This window comes from Schistocerca americana, chromosome 3 (assembly GCF_021461395.2).
Source record: "Schistocerca americana isolate TAMUIC-IGC-003095 chromosome 3, iqSchAmer2.1, whole genome shotgun sequence".
Classification (NCBI taxonomy): domain Eukaryota; kingdom Metazoa; phylum Arthropoda; class Insecta; order Orthoptera; family Acrididae; genus Schistocerca; species Schistocerca americana.
Genome location: NC_060121.1, coordinates 407,088,342 through 407,115,908, shown reverse-complemented (window position 1 = coordinate 407,115,908; position 27,567 = coordinate 407,088,342). Strand labels below are relative to the sequence as shown.

The 27,567-nt window shown below is 42.9% G+C and overlaps 1 protein-coding gene across 1 annotated transcript in view; it reads left to right on the top strand.

Moving 5' to 3' along the window:
* The first annotated feature begins 9,147 nt into the window (after window positions 1-9,147).
* LOC124605222 (cyclic GMP-AMP synthase-like) overlaps window positions 9,148-27,567 on the top strand; it is a 207,608-nt gene continuing 189,188 nt past the window's right edge. Inside the window, exon 1 of the mRNA XM_047136771.1 lies at window positions 9,148-9,332. The gene's annotated coding sequence lies outside the window, so the exon portion shown is untranslated. The remainder of the gene's footprint in view (window positions 9,333-27,567) is intronic.

Sequence of the window (27,567 nt, the reverse complement as noted above, 5' to 3'; positions counted from 1 at the left end):
CGATTTCTTATACACAAACAACAGTTGACCGGCGTTGCCTGGTGAAACGTTGTGATGCCTCGTGTAACGAGCAGAAATGCGTACCATCACGTTTCCGACTTTGATAAAGGTCGGATTGTAGCCTATCGCGATTGCGGTTTATCGTATCGCGACATTGCTGCTCGCGTTGGTCGAGATCCAATGACTGTTAGCAGAATATGGAATCGGTGGGTTCAGGAGGGTACTACGGAACGCCGTGCTGGATCCCAACGGCCTCGTATCACTAGCAGTCGAGATGACAGGCATCTTATCCGCATGGCTGTAACCGATCGTGCAGCCACGTCTCGATCCCTGAGTCAACAGATGGGGACGTTTGCAAGACAACAACCATCTGCACGAACAGTTCGACGACGTTTGCAGCAGCATGGACCATCAGCTCGGAGACCATGGCTGCGTTTACCCTTCACGCTGCATCACAGACATGAGCGCCTGCGATGGTGTACTCAACGACGAACCTGGGTGCACGAATGGCAAAACGTCATTTTTTCGGATGAATCCAGGTTCTGTTTATAGCATCATGATGGTCGCATCCGTGTTTGGCGACATCGCGGTGAACGCACATTGGAAGCGTGTATTCGTCATCGCCATACTATCGTATCGCCCGGCGTGATGGTACGGGGTGCCTTTGGTTACACGTCTCGATCACCTCTTGTTAGCATTGACGGCACTTTGAACAGTGGACGTTAAATTTCAGATTTGTTACGACCCGTGGCTCTACCCTTCATTCGATCCCTGAGAAACCCTACATTTCAGCAGGATAATGCACGACCGCATGTTGCAGGTCCTGTACGGGCCTTTCTGGATACATAAAATGTTCGACTGCTGTCCTGGCCAGCACATTCTCGAGATCTCTCACCAACTGAAAACGTCTGGTCAGTGGTGGCCGAGCAACTGGCTCATCACTATACGCCAGTCACTACTCTTGATGAACTGTGGTATCGTGTTGAAGCTGCATGGGCAGCTGTACCTGTACACGCCATCAAGCTCTGTCTGACTCAATGTCCAGGCGTAATAAGGCCGTTATTACGGCCAGAGGTAGTTGTTCTGGGTACTGATTTCTCAGGATCTATGCACCGAAATTGCGTGAAAATGTAATCACATGTCAGTTCTGGTATAATATATTTGTCCAATGAATACCCGTTTATCATCTGCGTTTTTTCTTGGTGTAGCAATTTTAATGGCAAGTAGTGTAATTTAATACATTGTAGACTGCAAATAACGAATTGAATGGCATGGCTTTTAAAATTTTTAAAGTCAATAATGTGCACGCACACTGCTTCCATAACGATATGACTGAAATAGACTTAATCAATATTTCGTCTCAAAAACATAATTATATTGATTTTGACCACAGCAAGAGCAGTAGATATTTTATTGAAAACTGTGATTTAAAGTCGTAACTACTATTTGTCTGTTTCACTCCCTTTTCACCTAGTGCCTCATTCTGGCTCTCCTGCAAGTTGAAGATAACCTTTCGCTCCCTGTACTTTATCCGTGTTTCAGCGAGACCTCGAGCCTAACTCAGTCAACATCTTCGGACAGTTTCTGTAAACCTACAGATACCATAAATTCAGGCGTACCTTTCTTCCAGTCCATATTCTAACAGTATCTTGGCTCGGGTTTACCTATATTCCTCAGCAACTTGAACTAATGTTCATATATCTGGCGCTACGTCTGTTTTAGTTAGTCTGTGAATAATTCGTCTCGTGAATATAGTACCCACGACTTAAAAAACTGGTGGTTCAATAATGTTCACAGCTGCTCGCAACTACCTTCTTCAGAATTTGGAATTATTACATACTCATTGTAGTATTGGGGTTTTGTGTCTGTCTTGCAACGCCACGTGAAAGTTTTGTCGTAGCTTGTTCTCCCGAAGGTCTTTCTAACTCTGAGGGAATGCCATTTACTCTATTTGCTCGTTTCGACTTAGTTCTTTCAGTGTTGTGTGAAATTCTTCTCGCAGTATCCGTAACATTGTCTTCAGGTTTCGTTCTACATAGTCCTTCAAGCCTTTCGTTCTTTGCGAAGAAGGGGAACTCCACATAGCACCCCCCTCAGATTTACTGGTAAGAGGGCCCAATGGATAGCCCGTCAAAAACTGAACACAAATCAAGCAGGAAGAAGGTTCGCTGAACTGTGTTTTTCGCTGTATTTGCATTTGTGTTTGTGTCGTGGTGTAACGTCCGTTTGCAACAGCGAGCTATAAAGAAGGCACCTATAGTGACAGTTGATTATTCACAACTATTGTATTAGCAGACGGAAAAGGCTTTCGAATGGGAATCGCAAACCTTTGATGATAAGGCGACAAGTCAACCGAATCCTCCACCGGAAAACACGTCTGAAGTGTCGTGCACGACATTAGTACGTGTGTCATACGGTAGGACCTAATTTGTACGCCTGGTGAGTGATTTAGATAAGCCTCCTTGTCAGCTTTAGGCGTTGGCGTTCGCATGAATATGAATGTCGGCAGCGGCCTTACCGCAGTGGATTCACCGATCCCCGTCAGATCACTGAAGCTAAGCGCTGTCGGGCGTGGCCGGTATTTGGATGGGTGACCATCTGGGCCACCATACGCTGTTGCCATTTTTCGGGATGCACTCAGCCTTTTGATGCCAATTGAGGAGCTAATCGACCGAATAGTAGCGGCTCCGGTCGAAGAAAACCATCATAACGACCGGGAGAGCGGTGTGCTGACCACACACCCATCCTATCGGCATCCTCAGCTGAGGATGGTACCGATGGGCCAAAAGTGGCCTGAAGAGGGAGTGCTTACTTTGCTTGTGAATGTGATCACTCCCAAGGAAATGATGAAAACATAAAAGTTCGTCACATAAGCTGCAACTTATGAATGCAACAGTTTCACAATCACACAGTTTCTGTGTGCTGTGTCAAGACATATGTTTTTAACGTTTTTGAAATTGCGTTCCGTTTTGGAAGTTTTGACCCTCGGATTCCTATGTTGTAACACAGTTCACATCCATTTATTCGTTTTCATTTCCGTGAGACTTCTATGTGGTATCTCATCTGCTCTCACTATTCATCACATTTACTTGTATTCTTACCACATTATTCTATAACCAAGGTATAGTATGACAACTGCCAAGACTACAGAAAGAGAAAAAAAAAGCGTTTCAGTGACCAAAGAGACAGTTCATGAAGTTATGAAAAAAAGAAGAAATAGAAATAAATGGCACAAAGGGATTTCTAGCTCGCGCGCTTCACAGTCCAATACCGTACCCACTTAACCACGAGGGCCATGGCTGTTAACGCGTTCCTCAATGTTGCAGTTGTCAACCTTGGACAAAAAAAAAAGTATCAAGGCCGTTATTACGGCCAGAGGTGGTTGTTCTGGGTACTGATTTCTCGGGATCTATGCATCCAAATTGCGTGAAAATGTAATCACATGTCAGTTCTAGTATAATCTATTTGTCCTATGAATATCCGTTTATCATCTGCATTTCTTCTTGGTGTAGCAATTTTAATGGCCAGTAGTGTATAATTTCCCGCCATTATTGGTTACCAGCCTGCTGAACGTCGTTAAGAGAGCGCAAGCCGTTGAGAAATCGTGCTAACTATGCTGCACATTTTGCCACTGTTGTAAATTCCGGTAGCCCTATTAGACCAACGCGATGTGGAGTCATTCCATCGAATAGCATTGCAACATAAATCGTACACCATATGGTCAGCCGTTTCTCTTGTGGACATAATGCAGTGTCGTGGTACTCTGTCGCTGAACTGCAGCTTCACGTTTGTTCTGTATGTGAATGTAACTGTGGTCGCTATGCTCCATTCTTCTACGCAGTGCTTCTCCTAGGCTTCTGTATGACATGACTGACTTCATATGTGAATCATAAAAATCATGCTGGAACTTCACTAGATTATCATGTCGTGTGAAGCGCGCAGCTTTACAGTGAACTGGATTTAGAGCCAGTTTTGTTACCCGGCGGAAGCTTCGAGATAAGATATCTGTACAGTGGCCGTCCTGTCATGGTCCCCAAACACCTATCTCATGCATGCACAGATTTGTCAAGAATGAATGAAGAGGGAATGAAGTGAGAAGTACAAGGAATAATGGTTCAAATGGCTCTGAGCACTATGGGCCTTACCTTCTGAGGTCATCAGTCCCCTAGAACTTAAAACTACTTAAACCTAACTAACCTAAGGACGCCACACACATCCATGCCCGAGGCAGGATTCGAACCTGATACCGTAGCTGCCGCGCGGTTCCAGACTGAAGCGCCTAGAACCGCTCGGCCACTCAAGCCGGCTACAGGGAATAGCCAGGTAGTTACGTTTATCTAGAGCGGCAAACGGGAAGAGAACACGTAGCCGGGAAACATGTATTGTATGAGATACATACTCATCCGCCTGCTTACCACCTTAGTCACCGCTAGAAGTAAATCACTTTTCATACCGTCGGACAAACGTGGGTACTTTCCTGTCTTAAAACGCTGTGCGTGGAATTCCGACTAATACGTGTCTTTCGTCAGTGTGAAAACGTGAAGCCGAAAAGAAAACTTGAAATCTGTTGGCGCAATATCAGTAATCCACATCTCACACGAGCCCCTTCGGAAATGAGCATTGAGTTGTGTTTTGGTGAACCTATTAGCGTGACACTATGTGGAGATGACAATGATTTATCGTAAACACATTATCGATATTAGGAGTTGGCGGAAAAAAGCGCTAACGCAGAATTTCGCAGGGGTTAGTCTCATTAAGACGTCTCTCGTTTTTTCGAGTGTACCACTTGCAGTTTACGAGTAGTTCCATTCGTACTGCTAGAAAGAACTGTATTATATAAATTGTTTTGTCTTACAGCATTTATGTTCTTGTCTTCGAATTCAACTAACATTTAACATGCAATAAATTAGACTTTTTTGCGTAAAATGATAGTTGTTGTCATATCCCTGATTACTGATCATTCCTCCTCGGACATCCTGTGTAGATGTTATGACACATTTCCCCGATATGTTGGTCCTTTCAGCATTTTTTTTTTTTTCTGTGTACTTTTACCAGGTATTGGACGTAAGTATTCACTATTTTTCATACAGTTTATCAAATAAACTTAACAAATCGAAGATTTTATTAAATATTTTAGTATCACATTGATATGACATCTCAGTTCGTCTATATTACTATTTAATGAATCCATTTTGAATTCAAATGTTTCTTAAAATGTGAAGAGAAAGCATATCCCGCTCAGTTAGCGATATTTGCACAAAAACGTTTTTGAGTTACTAAGAAAGACTGGGAAAAACGTGGTTCAAATGTACGAAAAGGGTACAAGTATTAAAGGTCAATGCTTTAGAAACAGAACTATTTGTGGCCAAAAAATGCCGCGGTAAAAACACAAAAACAGAACCCTCGTATTACGAACGCTCTAGAAAGTGCAGAAAGTCACATCTCTTGCCCCCTACCTCTCATGCCCTCTTGCCTTTTGGATTGTGTGTTCCGATCCGTACTTTCTTAGTCAACATAACCCTAGGAAAACATCTACAGGGTTATTACAAATGATCGAAGCGATTTCACAGCTCTACAATAACTTTATTATTTGAGATATTTTCACAATGATTTGCACACACATACAAAAACTCGAAAAGTTTTTTTAGGCATTCACAAATGTTCGATATGTGCCCCTTTAGTGATTCGGCGGACATCAAGCCGATAATCAAGTTCCTCCCACACTCGGCGCAGCATGTCCCCATCAATGAGTTCGAAAGCATCGTTGATGCAAGCTCGCAGTTCTGGCACGTTTCTTGGTAGAGGAGGTTTAAACACTGAATCTTTCACATAACCCCACAGAAAGAAATCGCATGGGGTTAAGTCGGGAGAGCGTGGAGGCCATGACATGAATTGCTGATCATGATTTCCACCACGACCGATCCATCGGTTTTCCAATCTCCTGTTTAAGAAATGCCGAACATCATGATGGAAGTGCGGTGGAGCACCATCCTGTTGAAAGATGAAGTCGGCGCTATCGGTCTCCAGTTGTGGCATGAGCCAATTTTCCAGCATGTCCAGATACACGTGTCCTGTAACGTTTTTTTCGCAGCAGAAAAAGGGGCCGTAAACTTTAAACCGTGAGATTGCACAAAACACGTTAACTTTTGGTGAATTGCGAATTTGCTGCACGAATGCGTGAGGATTCTCTACCGCCCAGATTAGCACATTGTGTCTGTTCACTTCACCATTAAGAAAAAATGTTGCTTCATCACTGAAAACAAGTTTCGCACTGAACGCATCCTCTTCCATGAGCTGTTGCAACCGCGCCGAAAATTCAAAGCGTTTGACTTTGTCATCGGGTGATAGGGCTTGTAGCAATTGTAAACGGTAAGGCTTCTGCTTTAGCCTTTTCCGTAAGATTTTCCAAACCGTCGGCTGTGGTACGTTTAGCTCCCTGCTTGCTTTATTCGTCGACTTCCGCGGGCTACGCGTGAAACTTGCCCGCACGTGTTCAACCGTTTCTTCGCTCACTGCAGGCCGACCCGTTGATTTCCCCTTACAGAGGCATCCACAAGCTTTAATCTGCGCATACCATCGCCGAATGGAGTTAGCAGTTGGTGGATCTTTGTTGAACTTCGTCCTGAAGTGTCGTTGCACTGTTATGACTGACTGATGTGAGTGCATTTCAAGCACGGTATATGGTTTCTCAGCTCCTGTCGCCATTTTGTCTCACTGCGCTCTCGAGCGCTCTGGCGGCAGAAACCTGAAGTGCGGCTTCAGCCAAACAAAACTTTATGAGTTTTTCTACGTATCTGTAGTGTGTCGTGACCATATGTCAATGAATGGAGCTACAGTGAATTTGTGAAATCGCTCCAATCATTTGTAATAGCCCTGTACATCCATACTCCGCAAGCCACCTGACGGTGTGTGGCGGAGGGTGCCTTGAGTACCTCTATCGGTTCTCCCTTCTATTCCAGTCTCGTATTGTTCATGGAAAGAAAGATTGTCAGTATGCCTCTGTGTGGGATATAATCTCTCTGATTTTATCCTCATGGTCTCTTCGTGAGACATACGTAGGAGGGAGCAATATACTGCTTGACTCCTCGGTGAAGATATATCCTCGAAACTTCAACAAAAGCCCGTACCGAGCTACTGAGCGTCTCACCTGCAGAGTCTTCCACTGGAGTTTATCTATCATCTCTGTAACGCTTTCGCGATTACTAAATGATCCTGTAACAAAGCGCGCTGCTCTCCATTGGATCTTCTCTATCTCTTCTATCAACCATATCTGGTACGGATCCCACACTGGTGAGCAATATTCAAGCAGTGGGCGAACAAGTGTACTGTAACCTACTTCCTTTGTTTTCGGATTGCATTTCCTTAGGATTTTCCAATGAATCTCAGTGTAGCATCTGCTCTACCGACTATCAACTTCACATGATCATTCTACTTTAACTCACTCCTAATGCCCACTCCCAGATAATTTATGGAATTAACTGCTTCCAGTTGCTGGCCTGCTATATTGTAGGTAAATGGTAAAGGATCTTTCTATGTATTCGCAGCACATTACACTTGTCTTCATTGAGATTCAATTGCCATTCCCTGCACCATGCGTCAATTCGTTTCAGATCCTCCTGCGTTTCAGTACAATTTTCCATTGTTACAACCTCTCTATATACTTACTACAGTACCATCCACAAAAAGCCTCAGTGAACTTCTGATGTTATACACCAGGTCATTTATGTATATATTGTCCGCCCTCGGTAGCTGAGTGGTCAGTGCGACAGACTGTCAATCCTAAGGGCCCGGGTTCGATTCCCGCTTGGGTCGGAGATTTTCTCCGCTCAGGGACTGGGTGTTGTGTTGTCCTAATCATCATCGTTTCATCCCCATCGACGCGCAAGTCGCCGAAGTGGCGTCAAATCGAAAGACTTGCACCAGGCGAACAGTCTACCCGACGGAAGGTCCTAGCCACACGACTTTTCATTTCATTTATGTATATTGTGAATTGTTTATTATTGTTATGGATGAAATCGTACAGCAAGTATCAGATGCAATTGGAGATCATATAATGAAAGCAGTGCTTTTTGCCGATGACCTGATGTTATGGGGAAATTGCGAGAAGGAGGTGCAAGAGCAGTTAGATGTATGGGAGGCAACGGCAGCACAATATGGAATGCATTTCTCTGCAAAGAAAAGTGAAATAATTGTCACAACAAGGAAGAAGAATAGGCCAAATGTGGATATAACTTGTGGAGGGGAAAAACTACAAGTGGTAGAGAACTTCAAGTACCTGGGAAGCATGATTGAAAGTAAGGGGGGAAACGCAATGGAAATAAATGAAAGGTGCAGAAAAGCAGGGCAGTTCTTCAAATGCATTAGGGGGCTTATTTGGAGCAAGGAGGTGAGACATTGGTAATGCACAAAAGCGACAAAAGTAGAATACAAGCTAGTGAAATGAAGTTCCAGAGGAGCAGGTTGAGTGTAACAAGACGAGACAGATTGCGAAATGTGTATGTGAGGGAAAGACTAAAGGAGGAACCAGTACAGTACAGGACAGGATAGAAAAATCAAGACTGCAGTGGTATGGACACATGAAGAGAATGGATGAGGGAAGAATTCCAAAGAGGATGTTCGATATGCAACTGGAGGGGAAGAGGCCCAGGGGAAGACCAGGAGATAGATGGGTGAAGGGAGCGAAGGAATGTGTGACGAGAAGAGGAGAGAACTGGACGAAGGTGGAAGAGGGGGAATGGTGGAAAGACAGAACACGATGGAGAGGCTTGTGTTCCCGACTTTTAAATCGGCCGCGGTCCGTTAGTATACGTCGGACCCGCGTGTCGCCACTGTCAGTGATAGCAGATCGAGCGCCACCACACGGCAGGTCTAGAGAGACGTACTAGCACTCGCCCCAGTTGTACAGCCGACGTTGCTAGCCACGGTTCACTGAAAATTACGCTCTCATTAGCCGAGACGATAGTTAGCATAGCCTTCAGCTAAGTCATTTGCTACGACCTAGCAAGGCGCCATTATCCTTTGATATATTACTATTATACTTCTATACAATCAAGAGCGATGTTATACAATTATGAATTAAAGTTAAGTATTCCAGAAGCTATGTACTATTTTTGGCTACTCTAATTCCTTGTAATGTTCCAGACCTCACGCCAGTCTGCGTGAGCGTAAACGCGTGCATTTCGGCTTCCTCGCCTAGTGACTTGGCTGTCTTGCCAAGTCACAACAGAGACCTCGAGGGGGAAGTTGAGCCGCTTATCTGGAGAGGGTTTTCTTCCTGTGCGCACGCCCTCTTTTGTCGTGATGCGTGACAATTGCGTCTTTGTCAGTTGAGTGTACGTGATTGTAATTTGCCGTATGTATTGTGTCATGTTGTGTTTGTAATAGAGTGTAGTGTGTGTGAGTGGTGTTGTGTTGTGAGATGTTTCTGTTGTATGATGTTGAGAGAAGGTGTAAACCTTGTGTCAGCAGTAGTCTGCTTTCCTTGAATAACATCAAGAGAAGGATCACTATCAACGGTGTCAAACGCCGTTACTCAATGAGACACCGCGGACACAGAACTTAGTTTGTTCATGTGTGGTTCGACAGCCTCGACGTAATTTGTGAATGCTGAAACCATTTCAGATGTCCACCATAGGCTGTTAGAAATTGTAAGTATGAACTTCATTGCGTCGGGTATTGTACGAGGGGGGTTCAGTAAGTAAAGCAACACATTGTTTTTCTATCGGCCAGCAATTTGTTGTGGGGCGTCATGGAATGTCCCCGCTTCGGCCGCTATATTTCCACGAAGTGTCAACAGGTGGCTTCGCTGTACGTTCCCTTCACAATAGTGTTTATAATAGCGGTGCGTTCCAGTCAGAAAGCTGTCACTGAATTTCATTTGAAGGAGAAACCAGAGCATTCCAGACATTCATAGGCGCTTGCTAAATGTCTATGGAAAAAGAGGTAATGAACAAAAGCACGGCGAGTCTTTGGGCGAGACGTCTGCCATCATCGCATCAAGGTCGCGCAAACCTGTCCTATCTCCAGCATGCCGGCCCGCCGCTCACGGCTGACTCCTGCAGTGTTGGAATGTGCTGATACTCCATTCGAGGTGATCGACGGATCACAAACACCTCGCTGCACAACAGGACGTCTGTGTTCGTAACGTAACGTTAGCGACAGCCCCGGACGGTGCACAAGTCCCGCCCAATCACCCCCCTCCACACCAATCCATATCCTAAGCTTCGCGCATGGTCTGCCGCATGTTCCAACATCAAAGTTGTTCCTATCACAGATATGCCAGTCATATCAAGGGAGAAAACCAGTAGTTAGTACGAAATACAGTTTTTCCGGTACCATTGTGAAAAGAATTAGAAATATGTTCATTGAATATGCGAGTTGAACAATCATCAATAAGAATGAAAAATAAAAATGGTATCCACTCTGTCTTTCTTATTTCGTGAGCTTTCATCTGCACTATATCAAAAAATCTGATATTTGTTAACTGCAGTGAGCGCAAATTTCCGTCACCTCGCGTAGTGGAAGAAATTCTGTTGGGAAATATTAATTGGTACTATCACCAAGGATGCTGTCCATTATCTCGATTGTCTAAAGTCAATGTTGTGCATAAACAAGGCAAAGTCGATATCTTGGTTTGTTTCTGATTACCTCATTAAGACTAAAGAATATAAGAGGGGATAATGTAGAAATGCGTAATGCAAACAGTCTGATATTTATACAGTGACATTCTTCATTAATATTTGCCTGTGTAATGGGTGAATTTTTACTTATGAACCCTTATGACTGCTTGCTTATAGCATACACGAGATTACTTTGAGTTCTTCTTCTTCAGTGTTTGAGAGCTTTAGAGCTGCATATTGTTAAACATATGTACATAATTTCGTCAGTGTCATTCCAACACATGTTATCGTACTTTAATGTCTGTTAGATATCAGTTTTGACAGCAGTTGCCCACAACATTCAAGATTAGGTACCTTGTGTATGATAACTTTATTGAGAGTGCATATCTATGTTTCATTTTGACAGTATTACACAAACTGCTAAGAAGTACTAACAGCACAACACTGCTAGTATGAACAACCGCGGTAAAACAAAAAACGACGAACAAAAACACGACAGCGATGAGGACTACCAAAGATCATATTGATGCGCTCTTGGTTCGTGTGGCGGGGCGTAGGTGTGGAGGGGGGTAAATGGGCGGGGCTTGTGCAAATGTCCGGCGCTGTCGCTAAAGTTTCCTGTGTTGGTAGGGCTGACACACCCGAGAGAAACTGACTGAGCCTCATTAGACCGTTCTTAAGCATCCTCCCTACAGCCCAGAACTCGCACCTTCCGACTTCCATCTGTTTGGCCCAATGAAGGATGCACTCCACAGGAAACTGTATGTGGATGATGGGGAGTCGACTAGAATAGTGGTACGATGTGGACATACAGGCCCTCCCAGTAAGGTGGCGTAAAGCCTTCGCATTGAACGGAGATTATGTTGAAAATAGGGTTCTGTAGCCATAAGAGTGCGGAACAATATGGTACATTGGAATCGTGACTAATACGAACCTGCTGTCAGAAAAAAATGAGTTGCATTATTATTTAACGTCCCTGTGGCTGTTTGCAAATGTAGTTGCATCCGTGGAATGTGTGGCAAGCAAAAAGTATTTAGTGTTGCGTGGGAACGGTATCCGCTATCTCTGCTAATGCAGGCTCGCCTGTTAATTTCCGCAAAGGAAACTTCAAAGCCGATTTGGTCATAGGACGTGTTCCATAGTGCTACGAAAGACAGACGCCAGCGATTTAGGTCTAGAGCTAGCACACATCTTTCCCACGACTCTAGTTACAAACTGGAATTACCTACGCCATTTTCCAATCGCCTGTAACCCTCGCCGGCCGCGGTGGCCGAGCGGTTCTAGGCGCTACAGTCTGGAACCGCGCGACCGCTACGGTCGCATGTTCGAATCCTGTCTCGGGCATGGATGTGTGTGCTGTCCTTAGGTTAGCTAGGTTTAAGTAGTTCTGTGTTCTAGGGGTCTGATGACCTTAGAAGTTAAGTCCCATAGTGCTCAGAGCCCTTTCCTGTAACCCTCGTTCTCCAACGATCTGCTATAAACAACTATTTCAATAAACATTCTCCAAGACGCAGAAACTCATCTTGCCAGGTCGCTTTCCTCCATCCGTATGATACGTTTGCAGCAATCTAATCTTTCTGGTGTAGGATTGTTGACAGTGTGAGTGACGGAAGCCTGAAAGTTTTCGCTACATCCTTTACCTCACTTCACATTACACGGCCTCCTCTCGTGGAAGAGTCAAACACTTGTACTTGTTTGAAGTCATTTTTACAGTTGATTAGTGTACTGTAGTACATTATGCGTTGTTGAATAAACGAATGAGTCCCAAGAGCTGAAAGACTAAACGAGTACGGAAGCATGTCGTTTGAAGGCCCTAACTTCGAATTACAGATAGTTTGCGGGCGATATACCACGCCAATCGCTTCTGTTTATCGAGTGTACCAAAACACATAATGATTTCTTCAATTTATTTTGGTTTTTCAAGGGTCCAGATTACTGTTTACGTTTACCCAAAAATACGACTTCTTGAATTTGAATTAGCAAGAGACGACTGTAGACAGAAGATTGAAAAGTAGCTTGGAATTGTTTTGAAAAGTAGCTTGGAATTGTTTTAATAAACAAAATACAGTTTTGAGAGACAGGCTTCCGATGGCGCAATTTAACCGACAGGATGAAGATGCTGTGATACGCATATGATTAGCTTTTCAGAGCATTCACACAAGGTTGGCACCTGTGGCGGACACCTACAACGCGCTGACATGAGGAAAGTTTCCAACCGATTTCTCATACACAAACAGCAGTTGACCGGCGTTGCCTGGTGAAACGTTGTGCCGCCTCGTGTAAGGAGCAGAAATGCGTACGATCACGTTTCCGACTTTGATGAAGGTCGGATTGTAGCCTATCGCGATTGCGGTTTATCGTATCGCGACATTGTTGCTCGCGTTGGTCGAGATCCAATGACTGTTAGCAGAATATTGAATCGGTGGGTTCAGGAGGGTAATACGGAACGCCGTGCTGGATCCCAACGGCCTCGTATCACTAGCAGTGGAGATGACAGGCACCTTATCCGCATGGCTGTAACGGATCGTGCAGCCACGTCTCGATCCCTGTGTCAACAGATGGGGACGTTTGCAAGACAACAACCATCAGCAAGAACAATTCGACGACGTTTGCAGCAGCATGGACTATCAGCTCGGAGACCATGGCTGCGGCTACCCTTGACGCTGCATCACAGTCAGGAGCACCTGCGATGGTGTACTCAACGACGAACCTGGGTGCACGAATGGCAAAACGTCATTTTTTTTGGATGAATCCAGGTTCTGTTTACAGTATGATGATGGTCGCATCCGTGTTTGGCGACATCGCGGTGAACGCACATTGGAAGCGTGTATTCGTCATCGCCATACTATCGTATCGCCCGGCGTGATGGTATGGGGTGCCATTGGTTACACGTCTCGGTCACCTCTTGTTCGAGCTGACGGCACTTTGAACAGTGGACGTTAAATTTCAGATTTTTTACGACCCGTGGCTCTACCCTTCATTCGATCCCTGCGAAACCCTACATTTCAGCAGGATAATGCACGACCACATGTTGCAGGTCCTGTACGGGCCTTTCTGGATACAGAAAATGTTCGACTGCTGCCCTGGCCAGCACATTCTCCAGATCTCTCACCAACTGAAAACGTCTGGGCAATGGTGACCGAGCAACTGGCTCGTCATAATACGCCAATCACTGCTCTTGATGAACTGTGGTATCGTGTTGAAGCTGCATGGGCAGCTGTACCTGTACACGCCATCAAAGCTCTGTTTGTTTCACTGCCCAGGCGTATCAAGGCCGTTATTACGGCCAAGGGTGGTTGTTCTGGGTACTGATTTCTCAGGATCTATGCACACAAATTGCGTGAAAATGTAATCACATGTCAGTTCTAGTATAATATATTTGTCCAATGAATACCCGTTTATCATCTGCATTTCTTCGTGGTGTAGCAATTTTAATGGCCAGTAGTGTATTACGTTATTGAAAATGTAATAGAAATGGACGGGAAATGTAGCCAGAAGACTGAATAGTAGGTGGACCAACGAAGTTCTTTGCTGGAACCGGAGAGATACGAGAAGGTCGGAACAACAAGCTATTGTTAGCTGAGGAGGTGGCAGTAGAAAGTATGCAGTGAACAGCAGCGTTGCACCAGCTCAAGAACATGGCAGCCTTGAGGAGGCCTTTATGTAAAATGGCTGGTATGTTGGAAGACCAGTAGCGATATCCTGTCACGTACAGTCGCCTTTCGCTTCTATCCTACCCTGTGACCGCATTTGTGAACGTCAGTTATACTACGACACTCCGTACTGAACTGATTTCAGAAGACGGAGTTTAGTATTTTCGCGTGTCCAGTTTCCGTGTCAGGATGTTTACTCAATGATTGTGTGGACGACTCTGACCAGTTTACCAACTTCACATTTTTAAGAGCAAAACTTCTTAGCATTTCTAAGAATGCAGTACCTGTGCTTAGATATTGTTCTTTAATCTACGGACAACCACGTTGGTCATTCTGCGCCTGATCTTTCTCTGATCCAAAAGCAGTGGTCGGTCGATGTTCTCGGTGAATAATACTTAAACATCCATCTTTTGATATGCAGCTCCTTGTATTGGCCGTGTTTGCAGTTAAAAATTTTTGAATGTAAGGTCCGCCAGTTATGCAAAACACTGTTTTTCTCAGTACCCAAACATGTTTCGGCACCACTGTGCCATCATCAGTGGGTTTTCGGTTTTCTATTTATTCTGCAATGTGAACATTTTGTTAAATGATTATAAAATTATGTGCATATTTACTTCAAACAACAGATCATTTCTTTATGTAAATACCTTTACATTTGGTGAGCATTAACTTTCTGGATCACTTTTGTGTTAATTACTACAGGTAGCTTGTCATCCGCAACCAAACGATGTTGATGAGAAAGTTTTTTGCTGGTAGTTAATCTGTCTTCTAGAATGTAATTTAGTTTTTCGCGATGTTTTCGCGCCTATTTTCGTATTTACATACGTTTTCGTGTGGCAAGCGCTTCCATTCTCCACATCATGCTGAGATGTTGTGATGCATACGTAACTATGACAAGTATTTTCCACAAATAACGTAGTAAAATATTTTTTCACTAGACCAGAACACAGTGTGATTGTGGTTTTCTTATGTGTCCCTGCCCAGTCAGTGTTCATTTGTTCACCAGAGAGTTCGGCGCCAAATTTGAATTTTGTTTGCATTTTATCTTTGTGTGTGTGTGTGTGTGTGTGTGTGTGTGTGTGTGTGTGTGTGTACGTGTGTGTGCTTCGTTAACTGTGCGTGTTGTCTCTTTGAATTTTTTTTGCACTTTATCTTTATGTGTGTGTGTGTGTGTGTGTGTGTGTGTGTGTGTGTGTGTGTGTGTGTGTGTGGTGTGTTTTCTGTGTGCTTCCTTAGAAGGATCTGTTGTTTGAAGTCAAAATGCACATAATTTAATAATCATTTAACAAAATGTTCACATTGCAGAATAAATAAAAAAACGAAAACCCACTGATGATGGCACAGTGGTGCCGAAACGTGTTTGGGTACTGAGAAAAACAGTGTTTTGCATAACTGGCGGACCTCACATCTTTTTTTTTTTTTTTTTTTTTTTTTTTTTTTTTTTTTTTTTTTTAAAAAAAAGCTTCAACATGATGACCACTGCAGACCACAACGTTGCGTGCCGCCTGGTAATGCGGCGGACACGTAACGCATTAACAAATGTATGTAAGCGGAGCAGACACGGCCGGGAGATATCCTAGCGAAGATATGTGCTGCAAATGCCGAAATCCATTGAGATAAGGGACTTTGACAGAGGGCAGATTATTATTAAGCAGAGCCTGTGAACGAGTATCTCGAAAACGGAGAAGTTGTGAATACGCTACTGTTGTGAACATCTACGGAAAGAGGTAGGGCAGTGAAACTACCACAAGGCATTAGCCGTTGGACGTCCACGACTCTTCACAGAATGCCGAAAGAGCACAACGGTAGTGCAAGCATAAGAGTTTTGCAGCACGCTGCTCCGCCACAGCAGACCACGCCTACGTATTCACATGTTGACCAACGACATCGTCAATTACGATCGCAGTGGACTTTTGGGATTCGACCGTCGATCAATAGAAACGTGTCGGCTCTACGGGCGAGTCACATTTTTGCCACGCTCGGTCGATGGTCCCCTCCACAAACGCCGTGATCGATGAACGGCGGCTGAACACGTGCAGCACTCCAAGGACGCAGGGTGGTGAGAGCAGTGTTACACTATGGGAGACATTCTCTTGCGCGTGCTTCGGACCTGTGGTAGTAATCGAAGACATGCTGACAGCTGCGAATCACCTGGAAATTTGTTGTAAGTTTCTAAGGGACCAAACTGTTGAGGTAATCGGACCCTAGGCTTACACACTACTTAATTTAGCTTTCGCTAAGGACAACATACACACACACACACACACACACACACACACACACACACACACACACACACACACGGTCCCTAGGCTTAAACACTACTTAATTTAGCTTACGCTAAGGACAACAAACACACACACACCAATGCCCGAGGGAGGACTCGAACCATGTGAAACGAGGCAAGGCGCCTCTAACCGCACGGCTACCCCGCGTGACTGCTAACCACCTGCGTCTCTTCATGCTTGATGTCTTTCCCTATGACGATGTCATCTTTTAGCAGTGTAACTGTCCGTGTCTCAGAGCCGGAACCGTACTACAGTGGTTTGAGGAGCGTTACAGTGAACTTAACTTTTAGTCTCGGCGATCAAATCCGCCTAATTTAAATCAATCCTATGGAACCCATCTGGGTTACTATTGGACGCCATCAGCAGCTCGTGATTTACTCGAATTACTTGACCTGTGCGTAGACATCTAATGCCACATATCTTCGCAAACCTACCAACAAACTGTTGGATACCTGATACGCAGAATCAGGGATGTACAGGGTGATTATAATTAAGTTAAACTTTCAAACCGCTGTAGAAATAACGCCGCTGGTCAGAATGACGTGAAATTGCAGCGGAATATTACCGGAGAAGGGGAAAAACGTAAGCAGAAGAAAAATAATTACAAAATGTAACAATAGAGGTGCTGTAAGCATCATAATTTAATAGTGGGTCGACTACAAATGACAAATGAACCGAACAACAACGTCTAAGATGTACGTTTGACGTCAAACTGTACTACTCAGTATGCATGGATGTACACGTGGAATACTGTTAGTTACGTAAGCCCATCCACCACAGCAACGTCATATCACATCCAATGGGAAAAACCGCTTTTTAATTGTACTGAGGGCAAAAACTGCATAAAGAGCATCAATCACATAGGTTTTTAATTGTCCTGAGGCCAAATCCGCATAAAAAACACTAGTCAAAATCAAATCGGATTATTAATTTCCGGGTGACTGGCGCAAAACATGTTCAATATGCTGCCCACCGTTTTCTGCAACAAGTTGAAATCGGGAAACAGCGTGTTTCACAACTGATCGAAGTGTTTCCGGGGTCACGTTCAGAATGTGTTGCGCAATACGTGCCTTCAATGCAGCTAAGTTTGCAATTGGAACACTGAACACAACATGTTTCAGATAGCCCCATAGCAAGAAGTCACACGGATTAAGATCAGGTGATTGGGGTGGCCACGCTGTAGGAAAATGGCGACTGATGATTCTAGCATTTCCGAAATGACGCTTCAGCAGCTGCTTAACTAGATTTGCAGTGTGCGGAGGTGCGCCATGTTGCATAAAAATGATCACATCCACGCTGTTGGAGAGCTGGAATTACGTGGTTGCACAAAAGACACACATAGCGCTTACCAGTAACGATACAGGTTACAGGACCGGAAGCATCTGTCTCTTCGAAAAAATATGGCCCTATGATAAATGAATCCGTAAACACGCACCACACAGTGATCTTTTCAGGATCAAGTGGTGCTGGTTGATTTGCGTATGGATTTTTTCGTTGCCCATATTCGACGATTCTGTGTATTGACGTATCCTGTCAGATGGAAGTGGGCGTCGTCTCTCCATAAAATCTTCCATGGCCAATCATTGTCCACTTCCATGCGAGCAAGAAATTCTAAAGCAAAGGTCTCTTGCTGGTTGGTCAATAGGAAGCAACTCATGCACATGGGTAATTTAGTGGATAGCAAAGAAGGATGTTTCGTAGGATTTTATGCACCGTGCCCACGGGTGTGTCCATTGTTCGGGCAATTCTCCGTGCACTACACGTTTGCACACCACCACTCGTCTCCTCCTGCATTGCTGTGGCCAATGCTTCCATTGACGTTGAATCAATTTGTTTCCTCCCTCTACCAGACTGCACGCCAGAAGAACCCATCATTTCGAATTTCCGAACCATTTTCTCCAGACCCACGACAGTCATCGGACCAACGGACCATCGGACCAACCCTTGAGTATGCGGAACTTCTACAGAGCGATAGAACCGATTGTAGTCCTTTGGTGCAGAGCCGAGTGGAGGGTCTGAATCAGAGGCTTAGGCGGTTTTGTGACCGTGTAGGCTGCAGATTCCTTGACTTGCTCCATCAGGCGGTGGGTTTCCGGGTTTTGCTTAATAGGCCAGGAGTCCTCTACACACAGGTTGGTTACACGGGTAGCGGGGGCTGTGTGGAAGGGACTAGACGGTTTTTTAGGTTAGAGGGTCTCAGCAAACCACAGAAAGGGTGTCCGTCTAAAAGGAGGCAGGTAAAACACAGTACGGTAGTTGTAGAAACGATCGGTATTGTAGTTGTAAATTGTCGTAGCTGTGCTGGGAAAGAACCAGAGCTCTAAGCCCTAATAGAAAGCACTGAAGCTGAAATAGCTATACGTACAGAAAGCAGGCTAAAGCCGGAAATAAGACCAGCAGAAATTTTTTCTAACGATCTAACAGTGTTCAGAAAGGATAGATTAATTACAATTGGTGGTGGAGTATTTATTGCTGTCAGAAATAGTTTGCCGTATAGTGAAATTGAAGTAGATAGTTCCTGCGGAATAGTATTTGTAGAGGTTATACTTGACAATCGGACTAAACTAGTAATTGGATCGTTTTACCGACTCGCTACTCAGAAGATACAGTTGCTGAACAGTCGAAAGAAAACTTGAGCCTCATTTCAAATTATAGTCTACCCTCGATATGCTGGAAAAATTATACGTTTAAAGCCGGCGGCAGGCATAAAACGTCTTCCGAAATTCTACTGAATGCTTTCTCAGAGAATTATTTTGAACAATTAGTTCTCATGAGTCCACTCGAAGCGTAGATGGTTGCGAAAGCATACTTGACCTCTTAGCAATCAATAATCCTGGAAAAGAGGGAGTATCATGACGAATACAGGGATTAGCGACCACAAGGCAGTTGCCGCTAGGCTGAATACCGCAACACCTACAACCGTCAAAAAGAAACGCAAAGTACATCTATTTGAAAAAAGCTGATAAAAATGCTCTTAACGCTTTTTTAAGAGACAGTCTTCACTCCTTCCGATCTGATCATGTAAGCGTAGAAAAGATATGGAATGATTTCAGAGAGATAGCATTGACGGCAGTTGAGAGATATATACTACATAAAATAATAAGTGATGATGGTACTGATTCCCCATATTACACAAAACGGGTCAGATCGCTGTTGCAGAAGCAACGAAAAAAGCATACCAAATTTAAACGAGCGCAAAATCCCCAATATCGGCAAAGTTTTGCAGAAGTTCGAAATATAGCGCGTATTTCAATGCGAGATGCTTTTAATAATTTCTACAGCGAAACTTTGGCTCGGAATCTGGCAGAAAACCCAAAGGGATTCTAGTCATGCATAAAGCACATCAGTGGCAAGACGCCATCACTACCTTCACTGCGCGATAACAACGGTGAAGTCGCTGATGACAGTGCCACTAAAGCAGAGTTATTAAACACGCTTTTCCGAAACTCCTTCACCAAAGAAGACGAAGTAAATATTGCTGAATTCCAATCAAGAACAACTGCCAAGATGAGAAACATAGACGTAGATATCCTGGGTGTAGCAAAGCAGCTTAAATCAGTACCGTAATAAAGGGAAGAGTATGCTGATACAATTGCTCCATACGGTATTTAGCAATTATACACAATCACTCGCTCACAGAAAGATCAGCACCTAAAGACTGGAAAATTGCTCCAGTCACACCAGTACCCAAAAAGGGAAATAGGAGTAATCCGCTGAATTATACGCCCATTTCACTAACGTCGATTGGCAGTAGGGTTTTTTTTTAAATATAGTCGTATATTGTGTTCGAACATTATGAAGTACCTCGAAGAAAAAGATTTATTGGAACATAGTCAGCACGGATTCAGAAAATATCGTTCTTGTGAAAGAGAACTAGCTCTTTATACTCCTGAAGTAATGAGTGCTATCGACAGGGGATGTCAAATTGATTCCATGCTTTTAGATTTCCAGAAGGCTTTCGACACTGTTCCTCACAAGCGTCTTCTAACCAAACTGCGTACCTATGGATTATCGCCTCAGTTGTGCGACTGGATTCGTGTTTTCCTGTCAGGAAAATCACAGTTCGTAGTAATAGACGGAAAGTCACCGAGTTAAACAGAAGTAATATCCAGCGTTCCCCAAGGAAGTGTTGTAGGCCCTCTATTGTTCCTGATCTATATTAATGACATAGGAGACAATCTGAGTAGCCCTGTTAGACTGACTGCAGATGATGTTGTCATTTACCGCCTTGTAAAGTCATCAGATGACCAGAACGAATTGCAAAATGATTTAGATAAGATATCTGTATGGTGCGAAAGGTGGCAATTAACCTTGAACAAAGAAAAGTGTGAAGTTATTTACATGAGTAAGAAAAGAAATCCGCTAAATTTCGATTACGAACTAAGTCACTCAAATCTGAGGGCTGTAAATTCAACTTAATACTTAGGGATTACAATTACAAATAACGTAAATATGAACCATCACATAGATAATGTTGTGGGTAGAGCAAACCAAAGACTGTGATTCATTGGCACAACACTTAGAAGGTGCAATAGTTCTACTAAAGAGGCTGCTTACACCACGCTTGCCCTCCCTATTCTGGAGTATTGCTGTGCGATGAGGGATCCGCATCAGGTGGGACTGACGGATGACATCGAAAAAGTTCAAAGAAGGGCAGCTCGTTTTGTATTATCGTGAAATAGGGAGTTAGTGCCAGACATGATACGTGAATTGCAGTGGCAATCATTAAAACAAAGGCGCTTTTGGTTGTGACGGGATCTTCTCATGAAATTTCACTCGTCAGTTTTCTCCTCCGATTGCGAAAATATTCTGTTGGCACTCACTTTCATAGGAAGGAATGGTCATCACGGTAAAATAAGGAAAATCGGGGCTCCCACAGAAAAATTTAAGTGCGCATTCCCGGCGCGCCGTTCGAGGGTGGAACGGTAGAGAGACAGCTTGAAGGTGGTTCACTGAACCCTCTGTCAGGCACTTTATTCTGAATAGCAGAGTAATCACGTACATGTAGATGCAGATGTAGAGCGACGTGTGCACAGTCATCATTCTTGTAATACAGCTGCATAAACAGTGCGCGACCCTGCATTGAGACAGTCATGGCGAACGTAGCAGACGTGAAAGGTTGAAAAGCCATGTACCCGACATGTTTATACCAACTTCAATGGGTCGTGCGCATGACAGGTGTTTTCATTTACGTATTCTGACATATATGGCGCCATCTGTTGATCAATTTTCACACTATTTTTTCTTCTCATACGTTTTTCCCCTTCTCCGATAATATTCTGTTGCAATTTGGAGTCATTCTGACCAGTGGTGTTATTTCTTCAGCGTTTTGGAAGTTTAACTGTAATTATAATCACCCTGGATTTCGTTCCAAAAACGGACAAACAAGCTATTATGCAGGTGGTCATAATGCTTTGGCTCATTAGTGTATGTCACACTTACAAGGTAAGTACCTACGATCTTACAGGTAAAATAGAATGAAGTGTTTTTAAAAATACTGAGATAAGCGTGTTTATCACAGATCAAGGACATGCATCTGTAAAACCCTGTAATTGCGTGTAGTAGGTGTTGCTAGGTTAAAGAATCTCAAAACTACAGGAGCGCACATGATTAAAGAAGCAGCAACTTGCATTAGATACTTACTTCCAGTAGATTCACATTAATCATAAATGAGGTATTACTTGGCAATAAACTGAACGTCTGATTGGAAGAATATATGTCAACACATGAGTACTAACACTCATATTTTCCTAATTACTCTGCTAGGCATTAATTAATATTGAAACATTATGAAGGCACCATGCAACCAACATCTAATTAACTTGAAGTTGTACTACATCTTTGGTTATGCAAGTATTACCATTTGTAATACCTCGTGTAAGAAGGAGAAATAGTAATTAGTCAGAAGAAAACTGCTGCAGGATCGTACTCTGTCAAAACTGTGGTTTATTTCCCCACAGTGTTGCTGCTCACATTAGTCTGGTTCCCATGACTGTCATGTGAATATCGAATTGATGGCTTTAGGAGAGCCATACTCAATGCCCTGTAGGATCTCAATGGTCCTACATGACTCTTTAACAGCCGCTTGCTCTAACTCCATAGCTTGATAGCTGACGTTCTCTTATGGTATCCAGCTGGCTCGTAGGACTTTGAAACTGTTAAAAAAAAAAAAAAAAAAAAAAAAAAAATGGGATGCGTACTGCTCTAGAGCAGAATTTCTTACATTTAATTATGTGCTAAAACCATGCGAAAGGTGAGCATATCGGTGATGCATTGGGTGTTTGCTTGCTGTGTTATTGATTGAATGGAACCTCCTCACAATGTATTTCAATAGTGTACTACATTTCCCAGCTGGGAATGCTGTTTGAAGTGTTTCTGTAGGCCAGGAAGAGCATTAACTTTGCCTTGCATGAGTGCCTTGCAGAACATTCAGCACTGAGAGTCCCATTATAATGACCATCTCTGAGATGTGGCCACTACTGTGCATACGAGGTACCCTAGAGGTGTGAAATAAAAAAGGTTTAATTCTGCACTGCCTGACTAAAAAGATGAAAAACCCAGGCGGAAACGAAATAAAACTTTACAGGTTGACAGAGTATTATGTAATGATATTGATTAACTCTCAAGTCAAATTTACGAAATATTTGGCAAAATAAGGATCACCCCCCTGGCCTGGATGCATTCACTGATTCGATTGAGGGATAAAGTCTGCTGAGGCAAGCTGGCCTAAACTGTTGTAATTCATCCTCATTATTCTGTGTATTGGCACTGAGACAGTTGACGTCCAAGCTGATTCACACACACTCTATCAGGGACAGATCTTGCAATCTTGCTGGCCACAGTAATGCATCAATATCACACAAACTGTTCATAGAAATATGCCCTGTGTATGAAGGAGAATTGTCCTGTTGGCAAACACCACTTCTATACTGTCGCCCGAGAGGTAACACATGAGGCTGCAGGATGTCCTGATAGACCATTATGTCATCAGAGTTCCATCTGTCACTACTAGCCATGACTTTTAGTTGCACCCGATTGCTCCCCACACCACAACACCAGGAAGAGCACCGCTCCATCCCTCCAAAACGTTGGAAGAATGAGACCTCTTTCCAGGTCTCCACCATACTTGCCGACAATAGTCATCTGGGGTAGCACAGAAGTTTGATTCACCGCTGAATACAATGTGAGGCAATTCACCAGCAGTCCATGCGTCCTGGTCACAGTACCACTACAAATGAAGCCATCTGCGTTGCGGTGTGAACAGCAGCGGCATATGCGTGAGTCATTAATTCCCAAGTCAGGCTTTTCCTATTTTCTGACTGATGGTGCAGGCTACACGGAATGTCACAGGAAGTCCACCGCTTGTTCCCAGATGGCATGTGCAAACGTGAAGTAGTTACGATATTCTTTACGCACAGTATGCTGATTCTCCCTTGCAGTGGTCAGATGTGATTGTCCAAAACCTTGACCAGTATGATTTTCCTCAGGTTTCCTTGCAGTTTGACGTTGAGACACTGTCATATCCAAATGCCCCACAAATGTGCTGTGGTGGCTGTTCTACCTATCACAGAAAATTGCAACTCTGTAATCATTTACGCACCTACTGATGGCATGTATGTGTCCAAAGTTACTCTGACATCAGACCAAATTTTCTGAGTGATTCACTATTTTTTCAGGGAGTGTACTACAGCCAAAACTGTAATTACTTTAAAGTAATATGTTGTATTATCACTCTTTCTTTAGCATCTCATATGTTTTACTTCAAAGACCATCAGTCATTTGACATCAGTTGCTGAATAAAGGCCTCCTCAAGATTGTGTCACAGTCTTCAGCTGACGCAACACTGCTGTTTGTGCATATTTTCTAGTGTCACCTGCTCAACGAATGTTAGGTCATTGTCCCAATCTTCTCTTATCTCTTGGTTGGTCCACCTACTATCCAGTCTCCTAACATTCCATTTTCAATATGTATTCCACTGCAGTTTGTTTGTAGAGATTTTTTTTCCTTCCTCTCTTCCCTATTCCCATCATATTTCCAATGCTCATTGATCAAAACTCAGTGCCTGAACATTTCTCGCATTAAAATTATTTATCTTGCTGTTATCACTCAAAACTGTTACTTTGCACTGATTGTAAATTTTCTTCTTCAATGCCATTCAGCTTGTATTTCAAAACAGAATTTTGCTTATTAAAAGAATTCAAAGCTATTTTTCACTCTTTTTTTCTATAGTCGACACCTGCTAATTCAAATCTCAATAAAAATAATTTCTCGATAAAGCAAAATAGTAATCTGTTGTCTCAAAAAACTTCAAAAATTGAAGAAATCATTATGTACTTTGGTACACCTAATAAACAGAAAAGACTCTCATGGCAGATCACCTGCAAAGAATCTATAATTTGAAGTTACTGGCTATGTTTCAAATTGTTTCATATTCGTTTAGTCTTTCAGCTCTTGCCAATTTTTGTTTACTCAATAATGCATAACGCAGTATAGTTCATAAATCAACTGTAGAAATGAGTTCAGACAAGTACAAGTGTTGACCATAGCTGAAAAGAAACATACTGAAGCGTGGGATGTGGAGTGATGAAAAGGATGTAGTGAAAATTTCCAGGTTTCCGCCACCCACATTGTCGATTACCCTGCACCAGAAAGATTAGAGTAATGGAAACATATCATACACATTGAGTGAATGGATGTGAAAACTTGAGTTCCTGCGTCTTGAAGAAGGCTCATTGAAATGAATTAGGAACATATACAGCATGAATAAAAAAGAACAGGTTTCAATTGTTTATTACAAACAGTGAGAGATAGAAACACATGGGGCATGTCACTGGATGGAGGAAGGTTCAAAATTTTATGTTCGCACAGACAATATACCGTACACTCAACATGAGCACCATACACTGCATGAGAAACATTGAAACCATAGTCTATTTCATTCCACATGTGAATCGACAGGTCCTTGTTCCGTGCATCAATAGCTTCAACAATTCAATTTCTCCAAAGTTGAAGAGTAGCTACCACAGGTAGAATAAAGACTGTCTCCTTTATGTAACCCACGGAAAGAAACCACAAGGTATGAGGGCTGGTCATATGGGAGGCCAGAAGCAGTGTACAAGGTCTTATCATCCTACTCTTCCAACCCAACATTATGGGTCAATATGGTTAAGATAATGCCGCACCTCAAGGAGGAAGTGAGGTCGGCTCTGTTATGCATAAAAATGAAATCATTGGATTCCTTGTGAAATTGAGGGAACAACCAATTTTACAGCACGTCAAGTATGACAATCCTGTTAGTTTCCTCCACAAAAAAAGAAAGGTTCATAAACTTTGTGAACAGAAATGGCACAAAATATATTCGGCTCCAATGAGTCTCAAGACTGATGATGACTCCAGGTTTATGCGACCCCAAATTATTGTATTATGGCAGTTTACTTTACCCAATAGATGAAATGTTGATTCATCTGAAAAGATGATCTTTTGGAAAAAATCTCCTCCATTATATCCTGGAGAACTGAAATGCAATGTTCATACCTTCTCTTACGGTCTCTGGGATGCAATGGCTGCAGTAACTGCAACTTGTAAGGCTTCATATGCAGACATCGCCACACTGTTGATTGAAAAGTTTAAGTTCCTGGCCTGCTGGTCTTGTAGACTTGTGAGGGCTCCGTGTGAATGCATCTCAAACACACTTGACATTTTCATGAGATGTGTGTGGCCGATCAGTGCTCTTCCCTTTGCATATGTAACCAACTTCCAAGAATTGTATATGCCAGTCACAAATCTTCTTGTGTAGTGGTGGCTTCTTGCTGAATCAATGGCGGAATCCACACTGCACTTAAACAATGGATCTACTTTGCGCAAATTTGAGTGCACATAATAATTTGTATTGTGGTGTAGTCGCCGTGGTGCTGCAAACAACAGTGCAGCTGCATCAAAACTTGGAACCTTCATCTATCCTGTGACTTGGACACTTATACTTTGCCTATATAAACAACTGAAATCTGTTCTTTCTTTTTGAATCACACTGTTACATCTATATTCCGAAGGGCTAAACCAGGGCATAGTCCAAGTTGCAGGTTACTTATATAACATCTTCCAGGAGCAACAAACATTTTATTTCCTATTTTTCATACAGTTATTACTGAATTTGAAATACTGCCACATCTACTCATTAAGAGCTACACCTTACGCTAATGGTTTAACATAGAATGTCAAATGTTACAGTTTGCTAACTGTGTATATGTCTTGAGGCAATGTAACTCCCCACATGTAAATCATCCAAACTATATTCATCCAGTATTTTGTAACTTCCAACAAGCTCTACACATAATTTCAAACCCTTACAGAACTTTTTCTCATTGACATTCTCCACAAAATGAAGAAAGTAAAAAAGTTCATCACTTGCTGCATTTTTGCTGTTCTTACAGTAAAACTGCAGCATCAAGCATGTCACAATTTGCAGACATAATCCACATACACCACTGAATGTACGTCCAAACTTTTGTCATTCTACAACAGAGTTTAGGAAAAGATGTTTTATACATGGGAGTTCTATTCATAAAGAAATGAGGATTGTGGTTTATTGGTGCTTAAAAAAAAAGGCTCAATCATTCACTGTTAATTTTGGCATTGAAGGATTTGTCTCTAGCGATGGGCAGTTTACCAACTTTAAAAGAAAGTTTAATATTGTTTTTAAGAACATTTGTGGAGAAAGTGTGATGTGGTGCAGTTTTGGGTTACTATATTTGTATTCCAGGGTATGGTGGCAGTTCAGCTCCAGGTTTGGTCCACATATGCAGGTTTTTTTTGTTTTCCGTGAATCACATAAGACAAATACCTCGATAATTCCTTTGAAGCAGCAGTTTCGTACTCTGTCCTTCCACAATCTGAACTGTCATTGCTCCCTTAATGACTTCATCATTGACAAGATGCTAAACGTCAACCTTCCTTTCCTCTGATAATATAAACTAATCAGAAGTTTTGCACCACCCTCTTAATTTTTGA